The sequence below is a fragment of the Sus scrofa genome, chromosome 9 (genome assembly GCF_054392235.1).
Source record: "Sus scrofa isolate SSC_HxYL_T2T_F1_AM1 chromosome 9, Sscrofa_HxYL_maternal_Yorkshire_Landrace_v2.0, whole genome shotgun sequence".
NCBI classification, from domain to species: domain Eukaryota; kingdom Metazoa; phylum Chordata; class Mammalia; order Artiodactyla; family Suidae; genus Sus; species Sus scrofa.
Window position 1 is genome coordinate 46250305 of NC_139391.1, and position 13743 is coordinate 46264047.

At 49.7% G+C, this 13743-nt stretch overlaps 1 protein-coding gene and 1 long non-coding RNA gene across 3 annotated transcripts in view; one reads left to right on the top strand and one right to left on the bottom strand.

The window, feature by feature from the left end:
* The window catches only part of LOC110255440 (uncharacterized), a 30420-nt gene extending 22727 nt beyond the window's left edge, over positions 1-7693 (bottom strand). Inside the window, exons 1-2 of one of the 2 annotated variants that reach the window (XR_002335670.2) lie at positions 6913-7693; positions 1802-1856 (exon numbers count right to left, since the gene is read on the bottom strand). This is a non-coding gene — a long non-coding RNA (uncharacterized LOC110255440). Of the gene's footprint in view, positions 1-1801; positions 1876-6912 lie in introns of those variants that run through there. The other variant, XR_014815415.1, reaches the window with a different exon arrangement.
* IL10RA (interleukin 10 receptor subunit alpha) overlaps positions 1-13743 on the top strand; it is a 926736-nt gene that overhangs the window by 812065 nt on the left and 100928 nt on the right. The gene's annotated exons all lie outside the window — the stretch shown is intronic.

The window sequence follows — 13743 nt, forward strand, 5'->3', positions numbered from 1 at the left end:
CCCTTACCTGGACTAGTAAAATAGCTTCTTGATCTCCCTGCTTCCATTTTTATTCCCCTCTAGTCTATTCTTAATGCAGCATCCAGAGCGAACCTACGTTCATCGCTGCAAACCCTCCCCTCCAGTACTTCCCATTTTAGAATAAAATCCAAAATCTTTACAGGGTCTCTGAGGCCTTATACAATTTGGTACCACCATCTCTGCTGTCATCTTCTTTTTGTCTTTTTTTTTTTTTTTTTGTCTTTTCTAGGGCCGCTCCCGCGGCATATGGAAGTTCCCAGGCTAGGGGTCTAATCGGAGCTGTAGCCACAGCAACACAGGATCTGAGCTGCATCTGCGACCTACACCACAGCTCACAGTAACACCGGATCCTTAACCCACTGATCGAGGCCAGGGATACGAACCTGCAACCTCATGTTTCCTAGTCAGATTCATTAACCACTGCGCCACGACAGGAACTCCTGTCATCTTCTTTACCCAACACTACCACTTTGCTGTAGTCAGACCAGCATTCCCACACCTCAAAATCTTTGTGCTTGCTAGCTGAGGCCTGGAACATTTTTATCCCAATTTATCCTCTTGGCTCACTCTTGTAACCTTCATATCTTCACCCAAAGGACCCCTTCTAAATGTTAGGTATTTCCTGACAGCTCCAGCCCCTCTTGTTCTCCTTTCCTGCTTTACCTTTTTTAATAGCATATATACCCTTCTTATATACTATTTTATCTAATAGGCCATCTAATTTTCTTTTTTTTTTTTTTTTTTTTTTTGTCTTTTTGCTATTTCTTGGGCCGCTCCCACGGCATATGGAGGTTCCCAGGCCAGGGGTCCAATCGGAGTTGTAGCCACCGGCCTACGCCAGAGCCACAGCAACGTGGGATCCGAGCCGCGTCTGCAACCTACACCACAGCTCACGGCAACGCCAGATCGTTAACCCACTGAGCAAGGGCAGGGACCAAACCCGCAACCTCATGGTTCCTAGTCGGGTTCGTTAACCACTGCGCCACAACGGGAACTCCCCATCTAATTTTCTTATTTATTTTGCTTTTTATTTGTCTTTTCCCTTTAGAAAGTAAGCTCTGTGAAGACTGGAGGACAGAGATCTTTGTCCGTTTTTCTCACTGCTACGTCCTTGGAGCCTAGAACAAAACCTGGCATTCCTGATAATAATTGTTGAATGATTTAATTAATATTTATTCATTGTTCTTTTATCATTTTGGAAACAGAGTCAGGAAAAGAACAATTTTCTTTTCTTTTCTTTTTTTTTTTGTCTTTTTAGGGCTGCACCCACAGCATATGGAGGTTCCCAAGCTAAGGGTCGAATCGGAGCTGAGGCCGCTACGCCACAGCCACACCAGATCTGAGCCGCATCTGCAATCTACACCATAGCTCACCACAACGCCAGATTCTTAGCCCACTGAGCGAGGCCAGGGATCAAACCCGCAACTTCATGGTTCCTAGTCGGATTTGTTTCTACTGCGCCACAACGGGAACTCCGGAAAAAGAACAATTTTAAGCATTGACATTTCATGCTAAAAACTTCCAAACAATGTTTGAGAGTGTGCTAAATGAAAAGGTCAGCTACAAAATTACACAGATATTATGATTACAAATTTATATGATGTGTATAAGAAAAAAGATGGTGCACAAAAGTTGCATTAGTTCTCACTGTAATATTATGATGGATTTTTCCTGCTATTTTCCAATTACATGTTATGTTGCCTCTAAAAAGAATTTGACTTATTGAAATAGAAGCAACATGACATCTTTTGCAGAAAAATGAAGCAAAGCAAAACCTTACCTTTTCTGGAACAGTTTTGGAGAGATGGACACTGACCTTGCCGCTGTGGTTTTCCCTGGAGAGAAGGAACACATTGTTGGTATTGACGTATCAACTTTTTCCGTAACGTTTAAATCATTTACAAAAATAACATTTTTATATTGTGTCATCAGACTTCTTAAAAAATAAGCTTAGGAATTCCCGTTGTGGTGCAGTGGAAATGAATCCGACTAGGAGCCATGAGGTTGCGGGTTCCATCCCTGGCCTCGATAAGTGGGTTAAGGATCCAGCATTGCCGTGAGCTGCAGTATATGTAGGTCGGCTTGGATCCCGAGTTGCTGTGGCTCTGGTGAAGGCCGGCAGCTATAGCTCCGACTGGACCCCTAGCCTGTGAACGGCTCTAAATAGACAAAAAAAATTAAAAAATAAAAATAAAAAATAAGCCTACAAATTCCCTGGTGGCCTAACAGGTTAAGAATTCAGTGCTGTCACTGCTGTGGCTCTGGTCATTGCTGTGTCTCCGGTTTGATCCCTAGCCTGAGAACTTCCACATGCTACAAGGGCCGCTAAAAAGAAAAAAAAAAAAGCCTAGAAGAAGCCTCTTTAGGAAAAAAAAAGAAAAAAACACTGGTCTGTAAGGAGAGGCTCCATAAAGCCACAAAATTCCCCTTCCTTCCCTTGCTGGGCTCCGGAAGGCTTTTCTTAAATATGGATATTGGGGCTGGAGAGAGACCTGGAGAGCACCCCTGCCCCCGAGGATGTGGCTCCCAGTGACTCACCCCAAAGTCCTCAGGCAGTTTGGGGGTGGGTAGGTAAGAACACCCTCTTCCGTCTCCCTGCCTCCAGCAGGGCTTTAAAACCCTCCCCTCAAAGACCCACAGCACAAGGAGAAGAGAATTGATGGGCCCTCAGAAGCAGGGTCCACACAGATTTAGTCTACCCTGAGGAAGAAGACTGGGGAGAGTCCCAAGTTAGAGAGGAGGAAAGGGGACAGAGCATCACCTTTAAAAAGACGACGCAATGAAGATATGACACAAACTGGTTTGAACAATCAGGCCCAAGATGGCGGAAGATTCGACTTGAGCCTAATTACAGGCTCATTGTAAACCAGCAGCATCTTTTTTTCTTTTTCTTTTTTTTTTTTTTTTTTTTGGCCTTTTCTAGAGCCGCTTCCCGGGGCATATGGAGGTTTCCAGGCTAGGGGTCTAACCGGAGCTTTAGCCGCCGGCCTACACCAGAGCCACAGCAACGCGGGATCCGAGCCGCGTCTGCAACCTACCATACGGCAACGCCAGATCCTTAACCCACTGAGCAAGGCCAGTGATCCAACTCACAACCCCCATGGTTCCTAGTCAGATTCGTTAACCACTGAGCCACGTCGGGAACTCCACCATCAGCATCTCAACGACACGCCCACAGGCGCCATGACAGTCCTAAGGCTGACCAGAAAGGCCAGAAAGTGGGCTGGGGCCCAGTTCCTGGAGATCTCCGCCCCTTTTCCAAAATAGTTGGGATAATCCTCCCACTTGTCAACCTATGAAATTACCTAGCCCGAAAACTAAACACCCCATATATCAGGGCCACTCTACTTTTTTTTGGCTTTTTTTTTTTTTTGCTTTTTAGGGGCACAGCCACTGCATATTGGAGTTCCCAGGCTAGGGGTCGAATCCGAGCCACAGCTGCCAGCCACAGCCAGAGCCACAGGAACATGGGATCCCCAACCCACTGACCGAGGGCAGGAATCGAACCCACATCCTTATGGATACTAGTGGGATTCATTTCTGCTGCCCCACAACGGGAACTCCAGGGCCACTCTACTTTCTGAGTCAGACTGCATTCTGTCTATAAGATGTGTATCTTTTTAAAATTTTATTGCTGCACCCACAGCATATGGAAGTTCTGGGCCAGGGATTTAATCTGAGCTGCACCTGCAGCTGCCAAGATGCCAGATCCTTTAATCCACTGTGCTGGGCTGGGGACTGAATCCATGCCTCTGCAGTGACTCAAGCCAATGTGGTTGGACTCTTAACCCACCGCATGACAACAGGAACTCCTGGGTATCTTTCTAAATAAATCCACTTCTTACCTATTACTTTGCCTCTCACTGAATTCCTTCTGTGCTGAGACATAAAGAACCTGAGCGTCATTAAGTCCTGAGACCAGGTGTGTGATATCAATCAAAAGAGAGTGGACGAGTTCCTGTCGTGGCACAGTGGAAACGAATCTGACTAGGAACCATGAGGTTGAGGGTTGGATCCCTGGCATCGCTCAGTGGGTTAAGGATCCAGCATTGCCGTGAACTGTGGTGTAGGTTGCAGATGCAGCTCGGATCTGGCATTGCTGTGGCTGCGGTGTAGGCCAGCAGCTACAGCTCTGATTAGACCCCTAGCTTGGGAATCTCCATGTGCCACAGGTGCGGCCCTAAAAAGACAAAAGCAAAAAAAATAAAATAAAATAAAAAATAAAAGAGAGTGGAGAAGGAGTTCCTGTGGTGGTTCAGCAGTAATGAACCTAACTAGTATCCATGAGGACAAGGGTTCAATCCCTGGCCCGCTCGGTGGGCTAAGGATCCAGCATTGCAATGAGCTGTGGTGTAGGTCGCAGATGAGGCTTGAATCTGGCTGTTGGTGTAGGCCAGCAGCTGTAGCTCTGATTCAACCCCTAGCCTGGGAACTTCCATATGCCACAGATTCAGCCCTAAAAAGCAAAAAAAAAAAAAAAAAAAAAAAAAAGACAGGGAGGAGTTCCCCGGTGGCTCAGTAGGTTAATAATCAAGCATTGTCGGAGTTCCCGTCATGGCGCAGTGGTTAGCAAATCCAACTAGGAACCACGAGGCTGTGGGTTGACGATCTGGCGTTGCCGTGAGCTGTGGTGTAGATCAAAGACCCGGCTCAGATCCTGTGTTGCTCTGGCTCTGGCGTAGGCTGGCAGCTGCAGCTCCGATTGGACCCCTAGCCTGGGAACCTCCATATGCTGTGGGAGCAGCCCAAGAAATGGCAAAAAGACAAAAAAATAATCAAGCATTGTCATTCTGTGGTGAGGGTTGGATCCTTGGCCCTGGAAATTCCACATGACCCAGGTGTGGCCAAAAAAATAATAAATGAGACAGTGGATTTGAGTCTCAGCGTGTATGTTCAAGTCCCGATCTCAGTTTTTGGCTGGATTCAAGCCCCATCTGAGGTGTGATTGGGTTCAAGTCCCAATCTGAGTTGCACAGTTTCACAAGGGTCCTCCAACCATGAATTTCTGCAGCTCAGCGACCTCGGAGCAGCAGTGAGGCTGGTTTCTCTCCAGGGTGCGCTCACACATGCCACCTCCCAGAGCGGTCGCCTCAGATTACCGAAAGGGGCCCTTCGTCTGCTTTTTGTGCTGCTGGTCCGAGAATCTTCCAGAAGGTGTCCCAAACACTGCTCTTCTCACAGAAGGAATAGTGTGCATGGAAGTTGTCAAAGCAAGTTTGGGCTCCTGCTACCCTATGCCCAGGCCCTCCCCAGCCACTCTTTTTTCCCACTGCCCAGCCCAAGGAGCCTTCTTTTTGCAGCCAACCAGGGTTCAGCCTCCCAGTGAGTTCCATGGCCGTACGGCCTTAGCCAATGCCCATTTTCTGGGCACTGGGCTGGTTCGTAAGACTCAGTGATTTGTGGCTTTCTCTTCCGCACCCCAGGCCTGACAAGGGTGAAAAACTCTGTTTCGTTTCTGGGTCAGCTGTCAAGCGAAGGGTGATTACCCTCGTGGACAAGCTGAGTCTCTGTCCCACCTCTGCGTCTAACAGCCTCCCCCTCAGTGTCCAGCCAGGGGCCCTGGAGGATCTTGAGGCTGGACCAACCACCCAGAGGACAAGAGTTCCTCTGCCTGAAGCAGAACAACAGTAACACTGACAGTTTATGTTCCCTTAGTTTCCAGGAGGATTTTAGATTCCAGCGGCTACCAACTCAGGTACCATGCATAGGTTCATCCATCATTCATCAGACCTCTGTGGACTGCTGACTCCACCGTGTGTGCCTGGCACTGTGCTGGGACACAATCTAGTAGGTCAAGGGTGCAAGTGTCTCTATGACAAATAGGAGTCAGGCAAATGGCCACCCTACCCCACCCCACCTAAAAGAAGCAGCTGAAAAAAATCACTCTTACTTGGATAACTGGTCAACAACATTATTGAGCCCTTATTGGGTACTGGGTTTTTTGTATATTAATCATATATTGATCTTCACAATAATCTTTTGAGGTAGGTGTTAGAGCACTTACACATGAGGGAGAAGACAGACTTTCCCAAGGTCACACAGCTACTGATGACTGAGATTCAAAGCCCGTGTTCTTTCTCCTGACCTCACTGTGGTCCCAGGTTAACCACCGCAGGCCCAGTTCTCGGAAAGCCAACCCGCTAGGCCCTGCCCAGACTTCCCACCTCTCCTCCACTGGCCCCCCTCTCTTTCCCTCTTCATTCATTCATTCATTCAGTGAAGGAGTTGTCAAAGGTAATTACTGAATACCTACTAGGTGCAAAGGTCTTGGGGAGAGGGAGGAAATGAATCATAAATGACTTGGTCACCAAAGGCTCATAGGAGAGCCCAGTATGGAAATAACTACAATGCCAGGCAGAAAAGGAACGCATGTAGGTAAAGTGTGAGATCAAGTTCAAGGGAGGCCACACAGTATTCTGATTTAGGAGAATCCTTGTGGAGGAGGGGCACTGAGATAAACCTTGAGGATATTCAGGTTTGGGTCCAGCAGAGATGTGGGGGAAGAGCTGCTACGATTCAGGAAACACCTTAAGCGAAAGGTGGAGACAGAAAGAGGTGGAGAGAGGATGGAGGAAAATTATAGGAGTCTGTGTGGTTGGCGAAGGAGGCCCCTGAAGGGGAGCAGCAGGATGGTGGTTTAGAAATGGACAGTGGAGGGAGTTCCCTGGTGGCTCAGTGGGTTAAGGATCTGGTGTTGTCACTGCTGTGGCACGGGTTGGATCCCTGTCCTGGGAACTTCCATATGCCACAGCTGCAGCCAAAAAAAAAAAAAAGAAAAGAAAAGAAAGAAAAGAAAAGAAGAAAAAGGAAGCAATAGACAGTGGACATTCTATAAATCTTTGAAAAGAGTATATTTGGGCCAGATTACAAGGACCAAAAATGCCAACTTACAGTATCTGATGCTTGTTTTCTTGCTCACAGGAGCCATTATGGGGATTTTTCAACGACCCCCTCTGGTGGGTAAGGCCAGGTGGCTGCTTTATCTTGGCCTCTGCGGGCCTCCTCTCCAGAGCTGGAACCACAGTATCAGCAGCCCTCTCCCCCACTGCTGTGTCATCATTTACTCCCTTTCAAGTGTCTGGCCCACACCCAGCAGCCCCCACGCTGCAGCCCAGAAGGCTTCCTTCCTGGGGCAGCAGAGACAAGTCATTTGGAAACCTCTCTCTGATGAGCTCCGAGATCAAGGTGCTGATATGGCAGGTGGGCCTGCCTCACTGGGTCCCCAGTCACAGAGGGGAATGCGGTGGTGAGTTTCGCTGGCCCATCATCTCTGTCTTGCGCCCAATTCACTTTCACTGCCGGAGACGGAGATGGAGACGGTGCGATGCGGATGCTTTTGACAACGCCGGCTCCTAGTCCTGCTCCGCCGTTTCCTGCCTCAGCCTTTCAAGATTGCTCTGTCCTGCCTGCCCCACTCTGAGCCATCCAAGTCCAGGCCCCTCACCTACCCCCTCACCTACCACAGTTCCTTGCTCGAGCCTCTGGGGGCATGGACGTGGGGGAGATGAACTGTTCACCACTTCATATCTCCTCTAGAGCCAGCAGGCTAACTGCCCGAACCGGGGGCCAGTTCACCTCTTTGCATCTTGGAGGGCAGAGCACTGGTTACGGAGTCAGAAGAAGTGGCTGGGCTTGCTTTCTCACTGGATAAACTCATGCAATTCACAAGACCAGCTGAGCCTTGGTTTTCTCATAAATAAAAGAGGCTGGGGAGTTCCTGTTGTGGCACAGCAGAAATGAATCCAACTAATATCCATGAGTATGTGGGTTCAATCCCTGGCCTCGCTCAGCAGGTTAAGGATCCAGCCTCGCTGTGGCTGTGGCGTAGGCCGACAGCTGCAGCTCTCATTCGACCCCTAAACTGGGAACCTCCATATGCCTCAGGTGTGGCCAAAAAAAAAAAAAAAGAGACAGAGGCAGAGATCCAGAAGGAGGAAGGGAGGAAGGAAGGAGGGTAGAAAATACAAGTGTATCGCACATAGTAAGCATAGGTAAAGAATAAGCACATGCCAAAGAGGTTGTGGCATAAGATGTATTTTTTACCACAGGCAAGCGTCAAAGTGACTGGGTCACCACAGCGTGCTGAAGGTTAACCAGCAGAGCTTTAGCTTCACCAATTAGCGCAGAGGCGGAGACGGAGAGAGGGGCCAGAGATGGGAGCCAGCTGGATCTGGAGGGCATGACCTAAGGGCCAGCGTGGGGTCCCAGGAAGCTGTTGTTCTTGGGGGAAACCAGCTGTGGGTTGTGGTGCCTGTCGTGTGAGGTGCAATCAGTTATTCTAGAGAAGCCTCAGCTCTGGCGGCATTTGTGTGAAGACCCTGAGAGCAGTGCTGGGTGGGTTGGGCTACATCAGGCCCAACCAGCTCCACGGACCAATCCTCGGAAGCCTAGGGCAGTGGGTCCCAAAGTGTGGTTCCCAGGCCAGCACCATCGGCATCACTGGGTCACTTGTTGGGAATTTGAATGATCAGGTCCTCCCCCAGACCTCCAGAATCAGAAACCCTGAGTGAGGGGCAGCCTCCTGTTTAACAAGCCTGCCAGATGATGCTGAGGCCTAATGTTTGAAAACCGCTTTCCTAGGGACACCCTGTTTGGCATTCCGGGTTTGATGTGTCTTGGAATATCTAGGCAGGGGTCTAAACGCAGCCTCGTTGGAAAATAGGAATGTCAGGCCTCCAGCCCAGGCCTTTCAATAGAAAACCCCACAGTTTACATGGCACATTCACACCCGGGACTGATGGTGAAGGAACTCGGGGTACATGCTTCTTCTGTGCATCTTCCACGATGCTGGACTCGGCCCTCACTGGGGCCACTGATACAGTACATTCATGTACGTTGCTTTGAAAACGGTCTCAAGGTACATGTGTATATGAGGGTGCAGACTTGTGTACGTGGGTCTCTTCTGCCTTCTCTGCTGGACGAAGTGCTCCTGGGACAGGGCCTGAATCCCACTGCCCTGAGTTTCATATTGCTCCTCTGGTGGAGGCTCAGCAGCACTCAGCATGCAAGCACCTGACCCAGACACCTGTCTACCCTCTAAACCTGGTCCCACAGCCCGCCTCAGGGCTGGGGGTTCCCAGACACGCTCTCGGCCCCTATAACCTTGAGACACCCTTGATGCGCCTACCCAGCACCTGCAGCTCATTTCCTCCCCGCAGGACTCCTACCTGTTACCTAATGAGAGAGGAGCTGTGCGTGGGTGCTGGCTCCGGCACTGAGAAGCTTTACCACCCCACTTCCTGTGTTGATTTGTATTGTGCTTTTGGGTCACTGGTGCCTGAGCGAGATGTTAACATTCACAACTCCTTCCCACTACTGCCTGAAGCTCAGTTTCCATGTGTGTGATAATGTGATAAAAATACCTAACATGTAAAGACCGTTCAGAGGATGAAAGGAAGTGATGTGTGTGAGAGCTTAGCACAGGCCATGGCACATAGTAAGAGCCCGATAAACAGCCCATAAAGGCTTTAGGCAGAGTTTTCCCCTCAGAGAGCCAGGTAAGTGACTGTCCTTTGCAAAACTGAGTCTCTGAGAGGGTTGTGTGGTCTGGTGGTGAGACCACCCCCTGCGGGTCTGGTGTCCACGGGGCTGGCTCCAGGCTCTGGCTCTGCCCACAACTCTCCCTGAAATCAGGAGGGAAGAACTGAACCCTATGTCCTCATCTCCCCAAAACACAGCCATGGTGGCACCAATACCCCCTGCACAAGGTGTGGGCATCACCCATCACCCAAGGTTTTGAGGATTGGGTAGAAAAAAGTGTGACATTAAGTACAAGGAAATATAAAACTTCGGCAGCTTTGCAGATTGGTAAATGCTGTACAAATGTTATTGTTATTCTCCTAGCCCAGAGAGACACCCAACACTTCCTCAGGCTGACTCGCTAGGTGGGAGCTCTGTTCTGAACAGTTGGAAAAGACCCAGAGGCGGAAGAAACTAAGATCTCTGTCCAGGTTCGAGAGAGCGAGCCCCCCAGGGTAATGAAAGAATAGAGGGGGAAGACCCCAGCCCATTCTCTGTCCCCCAAATGCTCTGCAGAACAACTTGATTTTTCTGTGGAACTGTAGAAAAATTAAAATAAGCTTGGAAATGAACTCCAAGACAAATAATTGTATCTAGTATCCGAAATAAAGAGAAACAATTAATCCATGAACCGTGAAGCAAGATTACTGAGAAAATCCACCTGAGCTGATACTAATCTGCCTTCTTGTCTGAGGCAAACACAAGTCTACTCTTGCCAGGGTTCATTTTTTCCTTTCTTTGGCCTCCCCACTGCGTATGGAGTTCCTGGGCCAGGGAACATATCCAAGCTGCAGTTGTGACCTACACCGCAGCTGCGGCAACACCAAAACCTTTAACCCTCTGCGCCAGGCCAGGCCGCGGATCGAACCTGCATCCTAGCGCTTCAGAGATGCCACCTATCCCGTTGCACCACAGCAGGAACTCCCCAGCGTTCACTTTGATGAGAAGCCTGGAAAACAATTCTGCCTCGGGTAGGCTGCCCGTGGGTGGGGATTGTGACCCCACAAAAAGAAATATAAATAAGTTGCACATTGAAATAACATTTGGGCGGCCTTATCCGGAAGTGACACCCTCATCTGACTGTCACACACAGACGGAACCCCTGCCATCTCTTCTTTTTTTTTTTTTTAATTTTATGTTTTTGTCTTTTCTAGGGCCATACCCTCCGCATATAGCGGTTCACAGGCTAGGGGTCTAATCGGAGCTATAGCCGCCAGTCAATGCCACAGCCACAGCCACAGCAATGTGTGATCTGAGCTGTGTCTGCAACCTACGCCACAGCTCACGGCAATGGCGGATCCTTAACCCACTGAGCAAGGCCAGGGACCGAACCCACAACCTCATGGTTCCTAGTTGGATTCGTTAACCACTGAGCCACGATGAGAACTCCCATCTCTTTTTTAAATTCAAGGGGGTATTCTGTTGCAGCACAGCTGGTTAAGGATCCAACATTGTCCCTGCGGTGGCTGCAGTTGCTGCCGTGTCACGGGTTCAGTTCCTGGCCTGAGAACTTCCACGTGACTTGGGTGCAGCCAAAAAGCACAAGTCAAGTCCTGGGCTAGGAGTTGCCCTCTCTGCTCTGGGGGACTTGCCTAGCTTTGTGGGTTTGACGATCATAAGGTCATCTCTTCTACCAGAGGCAATTAATTAGTCTCTGAACCTTCTGAGGCAACCTTAGAACTCAGAAAGCATTTACCTATTTAGGGCGAATCCAGTTGACCATGAAATGTCAGTGCTGGTGTGACCAGTGGGCCCTAGGAACCTACAGTGTATCCCAGCCTCTACAGAGACAGGAAGGGCTGTCCGAATGGGTCCACAGTGGAAGAAGCACCAGGAAGTTGAGGGACTGGAAAGGCGTTCAGGTGACAGTCACAGGTCTCTCTTCTCCATAATATGCCCAGGTCAGCTACTGAGAAGCCAGCAGATGCCTCGCTGCCCATGGTGTCATAGCTGCAACCATAGCTGTAGCCTGCTGCCACACCCGAGCCTCCTCCCAACCACCTCTCTGGGCCTGCAGCACATCAGGAGGAATGGAAAACCGTGGGAAGAATAAGAGAGGAGAAGGCCACGAGAGCAATTCCTCAGTGCCTACTCCAGCCACCTCCTTCTTCCTTCTGCTGTGCCCCCCAACATCAGCAGCAGCATCACCACCAAAACCACACCCACCATATCTTGAGTAATTCTTTCCACATATTTTGTCATTCAGTCCTCGCTGTCTCCCACGCCCCCTACCTTGCACCCTTGCCTCCAGGCACATCTGGTCAGGCTACCCAAACCTTCATTGTCCAGCTCATGTCCTCCTTCTTCCATGAAATTTTCCCTGACCTTGGAGAATAGTAGATCTCTAATGGCATGAAGCAGGGTTCTGTCTTTGGCACTGTTCTGTCAATGTTTTCCAGCAGGGCTTGGATAGACCCAAGGGGAGCAGGCTTCTCTAAGTTGGCCTCATGTCAACAGAGGACTGAGTCAGGATCCCGAAACTTGTCCTTGATAGCCTGAGGGGACAGACTAGAACCATCGAAATGAAATTTTGTTAGGCCTGCTGTCAAGGAGAATGGGAGCCCGTAGGAAAGACCATTTTCATTGTAGTTTTATAAGGATGGAACCTTGAACAAGGAAACTCCTATCTTCCCATATTTTGTCCTGGTCAGATTATATGTAGACCATTAACTGAAATCACCCAGAGGTCAAAGAACAGGTGGATTAAGTCATCCTGCGTGAATACACGATCTCCTGCCAGAAACAAGCTTTAGTCTTGGTGATGCTTGACTAATACTGGGTGACCATCAGATGAGGATGTAGCAACAAGAATGCGAGCAACAACAATCTTGCATTTGCTGGGGTTGGGGGAGGGGGAACGAGGATGGAAGGGTTTATCTTCCAAGCTCCCGTCCAATTTCTCCATGACTTTCTATACTGTATCGCTTCTTGATCAGTGTTTTCACAGCAGCAGAAGCTAAGTTTTATATATCTATACATATATATCCGTGGGTTGGAGGGGCAGGGATGTTGGGGTGGGTGGGGCTGGAAGAATGGAGAGTACGCAGGAAACACCAGGGCAGCTTCCTCCTCAAGGTTTCAGGACCAGAAGTGCAAAGAGCTCTGGCCCCGTGTCCCGAAATTCTTCCTCCTTGACAGCTGTTGCTAAAGGCAGAGAGTGGAAAGAAAGTTCTTGCCAGTAAAAAAGAGGCTGGAAACGCTTTGAGTTGTTGAAACCTAAGAAAGATGTATCTGTTAGGGGTGATATGAGAGGGAGAAAAGGGGAAGACGCCTAAGGAGGCAGAGGAGAAGAAGGGCACTAGGAAAGGCAGGGTCCCACGAAGGGCAGCTTGGCTGGAAATGGAGGCTGAAGTGGGCAGAGGAGCGGCGCGCGTCCTGTGCGGGTGCCTTGGCATGTGCAGCATGGTTTCTGTATCAGTGCGGACCTCTCCTGGATGAAAAAGCACGAAGATGAGGCTTGGAGGGCAAGTTGATCGATATCTACAAAAGAGCTTCTTAAAGGTAAGGTTCCACGGGCAGGGCAGAGCGGAGGGAAAGGAAAAGGCTTCCGTGAGCCTGTAAGAGTGGCAGCCTGGAGGGCAGAGGAAACACTGAATATGGAGTCAGGAGGCTTGAGTTCAAGTCCCGGCCCTGCCGCTGGTTGGCTGTGGGTCTCTCCCCTGCTCTGGGCCTCAGGGTCCTCCCATGTCAACGTCTGTTTAGCTGGGTCGTCTGTGATATTAATAATTTACATGCAAACCTAGTTCCTTCACGATTTTTTCAGTCAGAAAATGACTCTTCAGGGACTATGTTTTGCGCTGGGTGATTTGGGTAATTTCATTTTGTCTTCCAGTAATCCTTCAGGGTTGCTCCCTTTGAACACTCCTAACCTATCTCCTCTGACCTTGAGCTGGGAAGGAAAGGGGTCTGGCCCCTGTTTGGGTAAAAGGATGGAGGCAAGCAGGGTGTCCCAGTCTGCCTGGAACTGAGGGGTTTCCCAGGACAAGGGACTTTCAGTCCTGGGCACCCTGGATGCTGGGTGGCCCTCGTGGTGAGAAAGATGTCGGTTTGGAGGCAGCTTGGAGGAGAGGGCCTGGAAGAGCTCGCCTCCTCTTCCCTTTCTGGGTGGAGTTCCCCACGAAGCCCCCTACCCATGTGGTGGTTTTGATTACAAGGTGCACCTCCCTGGCAGGAGGCTGGTGGAGCTACAGGGAGGAGAAGCGA